The sequence below is a fragment of the Pristiophorus japonicus genome, chromosome 11, assembly GCF_044704955.1.
Source record: "Pristiophorus japonicus isolate sPriJap1 chromosome 11, sPriJap1.hap1, whole genome shotgun sequence".
Lineage (NCBI taxonomy): Eukaryota > Metazoa > Chordata > Chondrichthyes > Pristiophoridae > Pristiophorus > Pristiophorus japonicus.
In genome coordinates this window covers 161,194,301-161,211,480 of record NC_091987.1, presented here as the reverse complement: position 1 = coordinate 161,211,480, position 17,180 = coordinate 161,194,301, and positions in this window count along the sequence as shown.

Here is a 17,180-nt window from a genome sequence, read left to right as displayed (position 1 = left end):
GGAGGGACATTAAACTGTACGGGGAGCAGGAGAGCGTGATTACACCGGGGGGATATTAAACTGTACGGGGAGCAGGAGAGCGGGATTAAACCGGGGGGATATTAAACTGTACGGGGCGCAGGAGAGCGGGATTACACCGGGGGGGATATTAAACTGTACGGGGAGCAGGAGAGCGGGATTACACTGTGCGGATAGTAAACTGTACGGGGAGCAGGAGAACGGCATTACACGGGGGGGGATATTAAATTGTACGGGGAGCAGGAGAGCGGGATTACACCGGGGGAATAGTAAACTGTACGGGGAGCATCAGAGCGGGATTACACGGGGCGATAGTAAACTGTACGGGGAGCAGGAGAGCGGGATTACACCGGGGGATATTAAACTGTACGGGGAGCAGGAGAGCGGGATTACACGGGGGGATATTAAACTGTACGGGGAGTAGGAGAGCGGGATTACACGGGGGGATAGTAAACTGTACGGGGATCGGGAGAGCGGGATTACACGGGGGGATAGTAAACTGTACGAGGATCAGGAGAGCGGGATTTCACGGGGGGTAGTAAACTGTACGAGGATCAGGAGAGCGGGATTACACGGGGGGATAGTAAAGTGTCTGGGGAGCAGGAGAGCGGGATTACACGGGGGGATATTAAACTGTACGGCGGAGCAGAAGAGCGGGATTCCACGGGGGGGATATTAAAATGTACGGGGAGCAGGAGAGAGGGCGTACACTGGGTGATATTAAACTGTACGGGGAGCAGGACAGCGGGATTACACCGGGGGGATATTAAACTGTACAAGGAGCAGGAGAGCAGGATTACACAAGGGGGATATTAAACTGTACGGGGAGCAGGAGAGCGGGATTACACCGGGGGAATATTAAACTTTACGGGGCGTGAGCGGGAGAGTGGGATTACACCGGGGGGATATTAAACTGTACGGGGAGCAGGAGAGCTGGATTACACCGGGGGGATATTAAAATTTACGGGGCGTGAGCGGGAGAGTGGGATTACACGGGGGGATATTAAACTGTACGGGGAGCAGGAGAGCGGGATTACACGGGGGGATATTAAACTGTACGGGGAGTAGGAGAGCGGGATTACACGGGGGGATAGTAAACTGTACGGGGATCGGGAGAGCGGGATTACACGGGGGGATAGTAAACTGTACGAGGATCAGGAGAGCGGGATTTCACGGGGGGTAGTAAACTGTACGAGGATCAGGAGAGCGGGATTACACGGGGGGATAGTAAAGTGTCTGGGGAGCAGGAGAGCGGGATTACACGGGGGGATATTAAACTGTACGGCGGAGCAGAAGAGCGGGATTCCACGGGGGGGATATTAAAATGTACGGGGAGCAGGAGAGAGGGCGTACACTGGGTGATATTAAACTGTACGGGGAGCAGGACAGCGGGATTACACCGGGGGGATATTAAACTGTACAAGGAGCAGGAGAGCAGGATTACACAAGGGGGATATTAAACTGTACGGGGAGCAGGAGAGCGGGATTACACCGGGGGAATATTAAACTTTACGGGGCGTGAGCGGGAGAGTGGGATTACACCGGGGGGATATTAAACTGTACGGGGAGCAGGAGAGCTGGATTACACCGGGGGGATATTAAAATTTACGGGGCGTGAGCGGGAGAGTGGGATTACACGGGGGGATATTAAACTGTACGGGGAGCAGGAGAGCGGGATTACACCGGGGGGGTATTAAACTGTACAGGGAGCAGGAGAGCGGGATTACACCGGGGGAATTGTAAACTGTACGGGGAGCATCAGAGCGGGATTACACGGGGGGATAGTAAACTGTACGGGGAGCAGGAGAGCGGGATTACACCGGGGGATATTAAACTGTACGGGGAGCAGGAGAGCGGGATTACACGGGGGGATATTAAACTGTACGGGGAGTAGGAGAGCGGGATTACACGGGGGGGATAGTAAACTGTACGGGGATCAGGAGAGCGGGATTACACGGGGGGATAGTAAACTGTACGGGGATCAGGAGAGCGGGATTACACCAGGGGGATAGTAAACTGTACGGGGAGTAGGAGAGCGGGATTACACGGGGGGATAGTAAACTGTACGGGGATCAGGAGAGCGGGATTTCACGGGGGGATAGTAAACTGTACGGGGATCAGGAGAGCGGGATTACACGGGGGGATAGTAAACTGTACGGGGATCAGGAGAGCGGGATTACACGGGGGCATAGTAAACTGTACGAGGATCAGGAGAGCGTGATTTCATGGGGGGATAGTAAACTGTACGAGGATCAGGAGAGCGGGATTACACGGGGGGATAGTAAAGTGTCTGGGGAGCAGGAGAGCGGGATTACACGGGGGGATATTAAACTGTACGGCGGAGCAGAAGAGCGGGATTCCACGGGCCGGATATTAAACTGTACGGGGAGCAGGAGAGAGGGCTTACACTGGGTGATATTAAACTGTACGGGGAGCAGAACAGCGGGATTACACCGGGGGGATATTAAACTGTACAGGGAGCAGGAGAGCGGGATTACACGGGGGGATATTAAACTGTACGGGGAGCAGGAGAGCGGGATTACACCGGGGGGATATTAAACTGTACGGGGAGCAGGAGAGCGGGATTACACGGGGGGATATTAAAATGTACGGGGAGCAGGAGAGCGTGATTACACGGGGGGATATTAAACTGTACGGGGAGCAGGAGAGCGGGATTAAACCGGGGGGATAGTAAACTGTACGGGGAGCAGGAGAGCGGGATTACACGGGGGGGATATTAAACTGTACGGGGAGCAGGAGAGCGGGATTACACCGGGGGGGTTATTAAACTGTACCGGGAGCAGGAGAGCGGGATTACACCGGGGGGAAATTAAACTCTACGCGGAGCAGGAGAGCGGGACTACACGGCGGGGGGGGATATTAAACTGTACGGGGATCAGGAGAGCGGGATTACACCGGGGGGATAGTAAACTGTACGGGGAGCAGGAGAGCGGGATTACACGGGGGGATAGTAAACTGTACGGGGAGTAGGAGAGCGGGATTACACCGGGGGGAAATGAAACTCTGCGGGGAGCAGGAGAGCGGGATTACACCGGGGGGGATATTAAACTGTACCGGGAGCAGGAGAGCGGGATTACACCGGGGGGAAATTAAACTCTACGGGGAGCAGGAGAGCGGGACTACACGGGGGGCGATATTAAACTGTACGGGGAGCAGGAGAGCGGGATTACACCAGGGGGATAGTAAACTGTACGGGGAGCAGGAGAGCGGGATTACACGGGGGGATAGTAAACTGTACGGGGAGCAGGAGAGCGGGATTACACGGGGGGATAGTAAACTGTACGGGGAGTAGGAGAGCGGGATTACACGGGGGGATAGTAAACTGTACGGGGATCAGGAGAGCGGGATTTCACGGGGGGATAGTAAACTGTACGGGGATCAGGAGAGCGGGATTACACGGGGGGATAGTAAACTGTACGGGGATCAGGAGAGAGGGATTACACGGGGGGATAGTAAACTGTACGAGGATGAGGAGAGCGGGATTACACGGGGGGATAGTAAAGTGTATGGGGAGCAGGAGAGCGGGATTACACGGGCGGATATTAAACTGTACGGCGGAGCACGAGAGCGGGATTGCACGGGGGGGATATTAAACTGTACGGGGAGCAGGAGAGAGGGCTTACACTGGGTGATATTAAACTGTACGGGGAGCAGGACAGCGGAATTATACGGGGGGGATATTAAACTGTACAGGAGGCAGGAGAGCGGGATTACACGGGGGGATATTAAACTGTACGGGGAGCAGGAGAGCGGGATTACACCGGGGGGGATATTAAACTGTACGGGGAGTACGAGAGCGGGATTACACGGGGGGATAGGAAACTGTACGGGGAGTAGGAGAGCGGGATTACACAGGGAGATAGTAAACTGTACGAGGATCAGGAGAGCGGGATTACACGGGGGGATAGTAAACTGTACGGGGAGCAGGAGAGCGGGATTACACGGAGGGACATTAAACTGTACGGGGAGCAGGAGAGCGTGATTACACCGGGGGGATATTAAACTGTACGGGGAGCAGGAGAGCGGGATTAAACCGGGGGGATATTAAACTGTACGGGGCGCAGGAGAGCGGGATTACACCGGGGGGGATATTAAACTGTACGGGGAGCAGGAGAGCGGGATTACACTGTGCGGATAGTAAACTGTACGGGGAGCAGGAGAACGGCATTACACGGGGGGGGATATTAAATTGTACGGGGAGCAGGAGAGCGGGATTACACCGGGGAGGATATTAAACTGTACGGGGATCAGGAGAGCGGGATTACACGGGGAGATAGTAAAGTGTATGGGGAGCAGGAGAGCGGGATTACACGGGGGAATATTAAACTGTACGGCGGAGCAGGAGAGCGGGATTACACGGGGGGGATATTAAACTGTACGGGGAGCAGGAGAGAGGGCTTACACTGGGGGATATTAAACTGTACGGCGAGCAGGACAGCGGAATTACACCGGGGGGATATTAAACTGTACAGGAGGCAGGAGAGCGGGATTACACGGGGGGATATTAAACTGTACGAGGAGCAGGAGAGTGGGATTACACCGGGGGGGATATTAAACTGTACGGGGATCAGGAGAGCGGGATTAAACGAGGGGATAGTAAAATGTACGAGGATCAGGAGAGCGGGATTACACGGGGAGATAGTAAAGTGTATGGGGAGCAGGAGAGCGAGATTACACGGGGGAATATTAAACTGTACGGCGGAGCAGGAGAGCGGGATTACACGGGGGGGATATTAAACTGTACGGGGAGCAGGAGAGAGGGTTTACACTGGGTGATATTAAACTGTACGGCGAGCAGGACAGCGGAATTACACCGGGGGGATATTAAACTGTACAGGAGGCAGGAGAGCGGGATTACACCGGGGGGGATATTAAAATATACGGGGAGCAGGAGAGCGGGATTACACCGGGTGGATATTAAACTGTACGAGGAGCAGGAGAGCGGGATTACACTGTGCGGATAGTAAACTGTACGGGGAGCAGGAGAGCGGGATTACACGGGGGGGATATTAAATTGTACGGGGAGCAGGAGAGCGGGATTACACCGGGGGGATAGTAAACTGTACGGGGAGCAGGAGAGCGGGATTACACGGGGGGATATTAAACTGTACAGGGAGCAGGAGAGCAGGATTACACTGGGGGGATATTAAACTGTCCGGGGAGCAGGAGAGCGGGATTACACCGGGGGAATATTAAACTTTACGGGGCGTGAGCGGGAGAGTGGGACTACACCGGGGAGATATTAAACTGTACGGGGAGCAGGAGTGCGGGATTACACCGGGGGAATAGTAAACTGTACGGGGAGCATCAGAGCGGGATTACACGGGGCGATAGTAAACTGTACGGGGAGCAGGAGAGCGGGATTACACCGGGGGATATTAAACTGTACGGGGAGCAGGAGAGCGGGATTACACGGGGGGATATTAAACTGTACGGGGAGTAGGAGAGCGGGATTACACGGGGGGATAGTAAACTGTACGGCGGAGCAGAAGAGCGGGATTCCACGGGGGGGATATTAAAATGTACGGGGAGCAGGAGAGAGGGCGTACACTGGGTGATATTAAACTGTACGGGGAGCAGGACAGCGGGATTACACCGGGGGGATATTAAACTGTACAAGGAGCAGGAGAGCAGGATTACACCAGGGGGATATTAAACTTTACGGGGAGCAGGAGAGCGGGATTACACCGGGGGAATATTAAACTTTACGGGGCGTGAGCGGGAGAGTGGGATTACACCGGGGGGATATTAAACTGTACGGGGAGCAGGAGAGCTGGATTACACCGGGGGGATATTAAAATTTACGGGGCGTGAGCGGGAGAGTGGGACTACACGGGGGGATATTAAACTGTACGGGGAGCAGGAGAGCGGGATTACACCGGGGGGGTATTAAACTGTACAGGGAGCAGGAGAGCGGGATTACACCGGGGGAATTGTAAACTGTACGGGGAGCATCAGAGCGGGATTACACGGGGGGATAGTAAACTGTACGGGGAGCAGGAGAGCGTGATTACACCGGGGGGATATTAAACTGTACGGGGAGCAGGAGAGCGGGATTAAACCGGGGGGATATTAAACTGTACGGGGCGCAGGAGAGCGGGATTACACCGGGGGGGATATTAAACTGTACGGGGAGCAGGAGAGCGGGATTACACTGTGCGGATAGTAAACTGTACGGGGAGCAGGAGAACGGCATTACACGGGGGGGATATTAAATTGTACGGGGAGCAGGAGAGCGGGATTACACCGGGGAGGATATTAAACTGTACGGGGATCAGGAGAGCGGGATTACACGGGGAGATAGTAAAGTGTATGGGGAGCAGGAGAGCGGGATTACACGGGGGAATATTAAACTGTACGGCGGAGCAGGAGAGCGGGATTACACGGGGGGGATATTAAACTGTACGGGGAGCAGGAGAGAGGGCTTACACTGGGGGATATTAAACTGTACGGCGAGCAGGACAGCGGAATTACACCGGGGGGATATTAAACTGTACAGGAGGCAGGAGAGCGGGATTACACGGGGGGATATTAAACTGTACGGGGAGCAGGAGAGTGGGATTACACCGGGGGGGATATTAAACTGTACGGGGATCAGGAGAGCGGGATTACACGAGGGGATAGTAAAATGTACGAGGATCAGGAGAGCGGGATTACACGGGGAGATAGTAAAGTGTATGGGGAGCAGGAGAGCGAGATTACACGGGGGAATATTAAACTGTACGGCGGAGCAGGAGAGCGGGATTACACGGGGGGGATATTAAACTGTACGGGGAGCAGGAGAGAGGGTTTACACTGGGTGATATTAAACTGTACGGCGAGCAGGACAGCGGAATTACACCGGGGGGATATTAAACTGTACAGGAGGCAGGAGAGCGGGATTACACCGGGGGGGATATTAAACTATACGGGGAGCAGGAGAGCGGGATTACACCGGGTGGATATTAAACTGTACGAGGAGCAGGAGAGCGGGATTACACTGTGCGGATAGTAAACTGTACGGGGAGCAGGAGAGCGGGATTACACGGGGGGGATATTAAATTGTACGGGGAGCAGGAGAGCGGGATTACACCGGGGGGATAGTAAACTGTACGGGGAGCAGGAGAGCGGGATTACACGGGGGGATATTAAACTGTACAGAGAGCAGGAGAGCAGGATTACACTGGGGGGATATTAAACTGTACGGGGAGCAGGAGAGCGGGATTACACCGGGGGAATATTAAACTTTACGGGGCGTGAGCGGGAGTGTGGGACTACACCGGGGAGATATTAAACTGTACGGGGAGCAGGAGTGCGGGATTACACCGGGGGAATAGTAAACTGTACGGGGAGCATCAGAGCGGGATTACACGGGGCGATAGTAAACTGTACGGGGAGCAGGAGAGCGGGATTACACCGGGGGATATTAAACTGTACGGGGAGCAGGAGAGCGGGATTACACGGGGGGATATTAAACTGTACGGGGAGTAGGAGAGCGGGATTACACGGGGGGATAGTAAACTGTACGGCGGAGCAGAAGAGCGGGATTCCACGGGGGGGATATTAAAATGTACGGGGAGCAGGAGAGAGGGCGTACACTGGGTGATATTAAACTGTACGGGGAGCAGGACAGCGGGATTACACCGGGGGGATATTAAACTGTACAAGGAGCAGGAGAGCAGGATTACACCAGGGGGATATTAAACTTTACGGGGAGCAGGAGAGCGGGATTACACCGGGGGAATATTAAACTTTACGGGGCGTGAGCGGGAGAGTGGGATTACACCGGGGGGATATTAAACTGTACGGGGAGCAGGAGAGCTGGATTACACCGGGGGGATATTAAAATTTACGGGGCGTGAGCGGGAGAGTGGGACTACACGGGGGGATATTAAACTGTACGGGGAGCAGGAGAGCGGGATTACACCGGGGGGGTATTAAACTGTACAGGGAGCAGGAGAGCGGGATTACACCGGGGGAATTGTAAACTGTACGGGGAGCATCAGAGCGGGATTACACGGGGGGATAGTAAACTGTACGGGGAGCAGGAGAGCGGGATTACACCGGGGGATATTAAACTGTACGGGGAGCAGGAGAGCGGGATTACACGGGGGGATATTAAACTGTACGGGGAGTAGGAGAGCGGGATTACACGGGGGGGATAGTAAACTGTACGGGGATCAGGAGAGCGGGATTACACGGGGGGATAGTAAACTGTACGGGGATCAGGAGAGCGGGATTACACCAGGGGGATAGTAAACTCTACGGGGAGTAGGAGAGCGGGATTACACGGGGGGATAGTAAACTGTACGGGGATCAGGAGAGCGGGATTTCACGGGGGGATAGTAAACTGTACGGGGATCAGGAGAGCGGGATTACACGGGGGGATAGTAAACTGTACGGGGATCAGGAGAGCGGGATTACACGGGGGCATAGTAAACTGTACGAGGATCAGGAGAGCGGGATTTCATGGGGGGATAGTAAACTGTACGAGGATCAGGAGAGCGGGATTACACGGGGGGATAGTAAAGTGTCTGGGGAGCAGGAGAGCGGGATAACACGGGGGGATATTAAACTGTACGGCGGAGCAGAAGAGCGGGATTCCACGGGCCGGATATTAAACTGTACGGGGAGCAGGAGAGAGGGCTTACACTGGGTGATATTAAACTGTACGGGGAGCAGAACAGCGGGATTACACCGGGGGGATATTAAACTGTACAGGGAGCAGGAGAGCGGGATTACACGGGGGGATATTAAACTGTACGGGGAGCAGGAGAGCGGGATTACACCGGGGGGATATTAAACTGTACGGGGAGCAGGAGAGCGGGATTACACGGGGGTATATTAAAATGTACGGGGAGCAGGAGAGCGTGATTACACGGGGGGATATTAAACTGTACGGGGAGCAGGAGAGCGGGATTAAACCGGGGGGATAGTAAACTGTACGGGGAGCAGGAGAGCGGGATTACACGGGGGGGATATTAAACTGTACGGGGAGCAGGAGAGCGGGATTACACCGGGGGGGTTATTAAACTGTACCGGGAGCAGGAGAGCGGGATTACACCGGGGGGAAATTAAACTCTACGGGGAGCAGGAGAGCGGGACTACACGGGGGGCGATATTAAACTGTACGGGGAGCAGGAGAGCGGGATTTCACGGGGGGATAATAAACTGTGCGGGGATCAGGAGAGCGGGATTACACGGGGGGATAGTAAACTGTACGGGGATCAGGAGAGCGGGATTACACGGGGGGATAGTAAAGTGTCTGGGGAGCAGGAGAGCGGGATTACACGGGGGGATAGTAAAGTGTATGGGGAGCAGGAGAGCGGGATTACACGGGCGGATATTAAACTGTACGGCGGAGCACGAGAGCGGGATTGCACGGGGGGGATATTAAACTGTACGGGGAGCAGGAGAGCGGGATTAAACCGGGGGGGATATTAAACTGTACGGGGCGCAGGAGAGCGGGATTACACCGGGGGGGATATTAAACTGTACGGGGAGCAGGAGAGCGGGATTACACTGTGCGGATAGTAAACTGTACGGGGAGCAGGAGAACGGCATTACACGGGGGGGGGATATTAAATTGTACGGGGAGCAGGAGAGCGGGATTACACCGGGGAGGATATTAAACTGTACAGGGATCAGGAGAGCGGGATTACACGGGGAGATAGTAAAGTGTATGGGGAGCAGGAGAGCGGGATTACACGGGGGAATATTAAACTGTACGGCGGAGCAGGAGAGCGGGATTACACGGGGGGGATATTAAACTGTACGGGGAGCAGGAGAGAGGGCTTACACTGGGTGATATTAAACTGTACGGCGAGCAGGACAGCGGAATTACACCGGGGGGATATTAAACTGTACAGGAGGCAGGAGAGCGGGATTACACGGGGGGATATTAAACTGTACGGGGAGCAGGAGAGTGGGATTACACCGGGGGGGATATTAAACTGTACGGGGAGCAGGAGAGCGGGATTACACCGGGGGGATATTAAACTGTACGGGGAGCAGGAGAGCGGGATTACACGGGGAGATATTAAACTGTACGGGGAGCAGGAGAGCGTGATTACACCGGGGGGATATTAAAGTGTACGGGGAGCAGGAGAGCGGGATTACACCGGGGGAATAGTAAACTGTACGGGGAGCAGGAGAGCGGGATTACACGGGGGGGATATTAAACTGTACGGGGAGCAGGAGAGCGGGATTACACCGGGGGGGATATTAAACTGTACGGGGAGCAGGAGAGCGGGATTACACTGTGCGGATAGTAAACTGTACGGGGAGCAGGAGAGCGGGATTACATGGGGGGGATATTAAATTGTACGGGGAGCAGGAGAGCGGGATTACACCGGGGGGATAGTAAACTGTACGGGGAGCAGGAGAGCGGGATTACACGGGGGGATATTAAACTGTACAGGGAGCAGGAGAGCAGGATTACACCGGGGGGATATTAAACTGTACGGGGAACAGGAGAGCGGAATTACACCGGGGGAATATTAAACTTTACGGGGCGTGAGCGGGAGAGTGGGATTACACCGGGGGGATATTAAACTGTACGGGGAGCAGGACAGCGGAATACACCGGGGGGATATTAAACTGTACAGGAGGCAGGAGAGCGGGATTACACGGGGGGATATTAAACTGTACGGCGGAGCAGGAGAGCAGGATTACACCGGGGAGATATTAAACTGTACGGGGAGCAGGAGAGCGGGATTACACGGGGGGATATTAAACTGTACGGGGAGCAGGAGAGCGGTATTACACGGGGGGTTATTAAACTGTACGGGGAGCAGGAGAGCAGGATTACACCGGGGGGGATATTAAACTGTACGGGGAGCAGGAGAGCAGGATTACACTGGGGGGGATATTAAACTGTACGGGGAGCAGGAGAGCGGTATTACACCGGGGGTATATTAAACTTTACGGGGCGTGAGCGGGAGAGTGGGATTACATCGGGAGATATTAAACTGTACGGGGAGCAGGTGAGCAGGATTACACCAGGGGGATATTAAACTGTGCGGGGAGCAGTAGAGCGGGATTACACCGGGGGAATATTAAACTTTACGGGGAGCAGGAGAGCTGGATTACACCGGGGGGATATTAAAATTTACGGGGCGTGAGCGTGAGAGTGGGATTACACGGGGGGATATTAAACTGTACGGGGAGCAGGAGAGCGGGATTACACCGGTGGGGTATTAAACTGTACAGGGAGCAGGAGAGCGGGATTACACCGGGGGAATTGTAAACTGTACGGGGAGCATCAGAGCGGGATTACACGGGGGGGATAGTAAACTGTACGGGGAGCAGGAGAGCGGGATTACACGGGGGGGGATATTAAACTGTACGGGGAGCAGGAGAGCGGGATTACACCGGGGGGATAGTAAACTGTACGGGGAGCAGGAGAGCGGGATTACACGGGGGGATAGTAAACTGTACGGGGAGCAGGAGAGCGGGATTACACGGGGGGATAGTAAACTGTACGGGGAGTAGGAGAGCGGGATTACACGGGGGGATAGTAAACTGTACGGGGATCAGGAGAGCGGGATTTCACGGGGGGATAGTAAACTGTACGGGGATCAGGAGAGCGGGATTACACGGGGGGATAGTAAATTGTACGGGGATCAGGAGAGAGGGATTACACGGGGGGATAGTAAACTGTACGAGGATCAGGAGAGCGTGATTACACGGGGGGATAGTAAAGTGTATGGGGAGCAGGAGAGCGGGATAACACGGGCGGATATTAAACTGTACGGCGGAGCAGGAGAGCGGGATTGCACGGGGGGGATATTAAACTGTACGGGGAGCAGGAGAGAGGGCTTACACTGGGTGATATTAAACTGTACGGGGAGCAGGACAGCGGAATTATACCGGGGGGATATTAAACTGTACAGGAGGCAGGAGAGCGGGATTACATAGGGGGTTATTAAACTGTACGGGGAGCAGGAGAGCGGGATTACACCGGGGGGGATATTAAACTGTACGGGGAGTACGAGAGCGGGATTACACGGGGGGATAGTAAACTGTACGGGGATCAGGAGAGCGGGATTACACGGGGGGATAGTAAACTGTACGGGGATCAGGATAGCGGGATTACACGGGGGGATAGTAAACTGTACGGGGAGTAGGAGAGCGGGATTACACAGGGAGATAGTAAACTGTACGAGGATCAGGAGAGCGGGATTACACGGGGGGATAGTAAAGTGTATGGGGAGCAGGAGAGCGGGATTACACCGGGGGGATATTAAACTGTACGGGGAGCAGGAGAGCGGGATTACACGGGGGGATATTAAACTGTACGGGGAGCATCAGAGCGGGATTACACGGGGGGATAGTAAACTGTACGGGGAGCAGGAGAGCGGGATTACACCGGGGGATATTAAACTGTACGGGGAGCAGGAGAGCGGGATTACACGGGGGGATATTAAACTGTACGGGGAGTAGGAGAGCGGGATTACACGGGGGGATAGTAAACTGTACGGGGATCAGGAGAGCGGGATTACACGGGGGGATAGTAAACTGTACGGGGATCAGGAGAGCGGGATTACACGGGGGGATAGTAAACTGTACGGGGATCAGGAGAGCGGGATTACACCAGGGGGATAGTAAACTGTACGGGGATCAGGAGAGCGGGATTACACCAGGGGGATAGTAAACTGTACGGGGAGTAGGAGAGCGGGATTACACGGGGGGATAGTAAACTGTACGGGGATCAGGAGAGCGGGATTTCACGGGGGGATAGTAAACTGTACGGGGATCAGGAGAGCGGGATTACACGGGGGGATAGTAAACTGTACGGGGATCAGGAGAGCGGGATTACACGGGGGCATAGTAAACTGTACGAGGATCAGGAGAGCGGGATTTCATGGGGGGATAGTAAACTGTACGAGGATCAGGAGAGCGGGATTACACGGGGGGATAGTAAAGTGTCTGGGGAGCAGGAGAGCGGGATTACACGGGGGGATATTAAACTGTACGGCGGAGCAGAAGAGCGGGATTCCACGGGCCGGATATTAAACTGTACGGGGAGCAGGAGAGAGGGCTTACACTGGGTGATATTAAACTGTACGGGGAGCAGAACAGCGGGATTACACCGGGGGGATATTAAACTGTACAGGGAGCAGGAGAGCGGGATTACACGGGGGGATATTAAACTGTACGGGGAGCAGGAGAGCGGGATTACACCGGGGGGATATTAAACTGTACGGGGAGCAGGAGAGCGGTATTACACGGGGGGGATATTAAACTGTACGGGGAGCAGGAGAGCGGGATTACACCGGGGGGGTTATTAAACTGTACCGGGAGCAGGAGAGCGGGATTACACCGGGGGGAAATTAAACTCTACGGGGAGCAGGAGAGCGGGACTACACGGGGGGGGGATATTAAACTGTACGGGGATCAGGAGAGCGGGATTACACCGGGGGGATAGTAAACTGTACGGGGAGCAGGAGAGCGGGATTACACGGGGGGATAGTAAACTGTACGGGGAGTAGGAGAGCGGGATTACACCGGGGGGAAATTAAACTCTGCGGGGAGCAGGAGAGCGAGGTTACACCGGGGGGGATATTAAACTGTACCGGGAGCAGGAGAGCGGGATTACACCTGGGGGAAATTAAACTCTACGGGGAGCAGGAGAGCGGGACTACACGGGGGGCGATATTAAACTGTACGGGGAGCAGGAGAGCGGGATTACACCGGGGGGATCGTAAACTGTACGGGGAGCAGGAGAGCGGGATTACACGGGGGGATAGTAAACTGTACGGGGAGCAGGAGAGCGGGATTACACGGGGGGATAGTAAACTGTACGGGGAGTAGGAGAGCGGGATTACACGGGGGGATAGTAAACTGTACGGGGATCAGGAGAGCGGGATTTCACGTGGGGATAGTAAACTGTACGGGGATCAGGAGAGCGGGATTACACGGGGGGATAGTAAACTGTACGGGGATCAGGAGAGAGGGATTACACGGGGGGATAGTAAACTGTACGAGGATCAGGAGAGCGGGATTACACGGGGGGATAGTAAAGTGTATGGGGAGCAGGAGAGCGGGATTACACGGGCGGATATTAAACTGTACGGCGGAGCACGAGAGCGGGATTGCACGGGGGGGATATTAAACTGTACGGGGAGCAGGAGAGAGGGCTTACACTGGGTGATATTAAACTGTACGGGGAGCAGGACAGCGGAATTATACCGGGGGGATATTAAACTGTACAGGAGGCAGGAGAGCGGGATTACACGGGGGGATATTAAACTGTACGGGGAGCAGGAGAGCGGGATTACACCGGGGGGGATATTAAACTGTACGGGGAGTACGAGAGCGGGATTACACGAGGGGATAGGAAACTGTACGGGGATCAGGAGAGCGGGATTACACGGGGGGATAGTAAACTGTACGGTGATCAGGAGAGCGGGATTACACGGGGGGATAGTAAACTGTACGGGGAGTAGGAGAGCGGGATTACACAGGGAGATAGTAAACTGTACGAGGATCAGGAGAGCGGGATTACACGGGGGGATAGTAAAGTGTATGGGGAGCAGGAGAGCGGGATTACACCGGGGGGATATTAAACTGTACGGGGAGCAGGAGAGCGGGATTACACGGGGGGATATTAAACTGTACGGTGATCAGGAGAGCGTGATTACAGCGGGGGGATATTAAACTGTACGGGGAGCAGGAGAGCGGGATTAAACCGGGGGGATAGTAAACTGTACGGGGAGCAGGGGAGCGGGATTACACGGGGAGATATTAAACTGTACGGGGAGCAGGAGAGCGTGATTACACCGGGGGGATATTAAAGTGTACGGGGAGCAGGAGAACGGGATTACACCGGGGGGATAGTAAACTGTACGGGGAGCAGGAGAGCGTGATTACACCGGGGGGATATTAAAGTGTACGGGGAGCAGGAGAACGGGATTACACCGGGGGGATATTAAACTGTACGGGGAGCAGGAGAGCGGGATTACACGGGGAGATATTAAACTGTACGGGGAGCAGGAGAGCGTGATTACACCGGGGGGATATTAAAGTGTACGGGGAGCAGGAGAACGGGATTACACCGGGGGGATAGTAAACTGTACGGGGAGCAGGAGAGCGTGATTACACCGGGGGGATATTAAAGTGTACGGGGAGCAGGAGAGCGGGATTACACCGGGGGGATATTAAACTGTACGGGGAGCAGGAGAGCGGGATTACACGGGGAGATATTAAACTGTACGGGGAGCAGGAGAGCGTGATTACACCGGGGGGATATTAAAGTGTACGGGGAGCAGGAGAACGGGATTACACCGGGGGGATAGTAAACTGTACGGGGAGCTGGAGAGCGGGATTACACGGGGGAGATATTAAACTGTACGGGGAGCAGGAGAGCGGGATTACACCGGGGGGGATATTAAACTGTACGGGGAGCAGGAGAGCGGGATTACACTGTGCGGATAGTAAACTGTACGGGGAGCAGGAGAGCGGGATTACATGGGGGGGATATTAAATTGTACGGGGAGCAGGAGAGCGGGATTACACCGGGGGGATAGTAAACTGCACGGGGAGCAGGAGAGCGGGATTACACGGGGGGATATTAAACTGTACAGGGAGCAGGAGAGCATGATTACACCGGGGGGATATTAAACTGTACGGGGAGCAGGAGAGCGGAATTACACCGGGGGAATATTAAACTTTACGGGGCGTGAGCGGGAGAGTGGGATTACACCGGGGGTATATTAAACTGTACGGGGAGCAGGACAGCGGAATACACCGGGGGGATATTAAACTGTACAGGAGGCAGGAGAGCGGGATTACACGGGGGGATATTAAACTGTACGGCGGAGCAGGAGAGCAGGATTACACCGGGGAGATATTAAACTGTACGGGGAGCAGGAGAGCGGGATTACACGGGGGGATATTAAACTGTACGGGGAGCAGGAGAGCGGTATTACACGGGGGGTTATTAAACTGTACGGGGAGCAGGAGAGCAGGATTACACCGGGGGGGATATTAAACTGTACGGGGAGCAGGAGAGCAGGATTACACTGGGGGGGATATTAAACTGTACGGGGAGCAGGAGAGCGGTATTACACTGGGGGTATATTAAACTTTACGGGGCGTGAGCGGGAGAGTGGGATTACATCGGGAGATATTAAACTGTACGGGGAGCAGGTGAGCAGGATTACACCAGGGGGATATTAAACTGTACGGGGAGCAGGAGAGCGGGATTACACCGGGGGAATATTAAACTTTACGGGGAGCAGGAGAGCTGGATTACACCGGGGGGATATTAAAATTTACGGGGCGTGAGCGTGAGAGTGGGATTACACGGGGGGATATTAAACTGTACGGGGAGCAGGAGAGCGGGATTACACCGGTGGGGTATTAAACTGTACAGGGAGCAGGAGAGCGGGATTACACCGGGGGAATTGTAAACTGTACGGGGAGCATCAGAGCGGGATTACACGGGTGGGATAGTAAACTGTACGGGGAGCAGGAGAGCGGGATTACACGGGGGGGGATATTAAACTGTACGGGGAGCAGGAGAGCGGGATTACACCGGGGGGATAGTAAACTGTACGGGGAGCAGGAGAGCGGGATTACACGGGGGGATAGTAAACTGTACGGGGAGCAGGAGAGCGGGATTACACGGGGGGATAGTAAACTGTACGGGGAGTAGGAGAGCGGGATTACACGGGGGGATAGTAAACTGTACGGGGATCAGGAGAGCGGGATTTCACGGGGGGATAGTAAACTGTACGGGGAGCAGGAGAGCAGGATTACACTGGGGGGGATATTAAACTGTACGGGGAGCAGGAGAGCGGTATTACACCGGGGGTATATTAAACTTTACGGGGCGTGAGCGGGAGAGTGGGATTACATCGGGAGATATTAAACTGTACGGGGAGCAGGTGAGCAGGATTACACCAGGGGGATATTAAACTGTACGGGGAGCAGGAGAGCGGAATTACACCGGGGGAATATTAAACTTTACGGGGCGTGAGCGGGAGAGTGGGATTACACCGGGGGGATATTAAACTGTACGGGGAGCAGGACAGCGGAATACACCGGGGGGATATTAAACTGTACAGGAGGCAGGAGAGCGGGATTACACGGGGGGATATTAAACTGTACGGCGGAGCAGGAGAGCAGGATTACACCGGGGAGATATTAAACTGTAC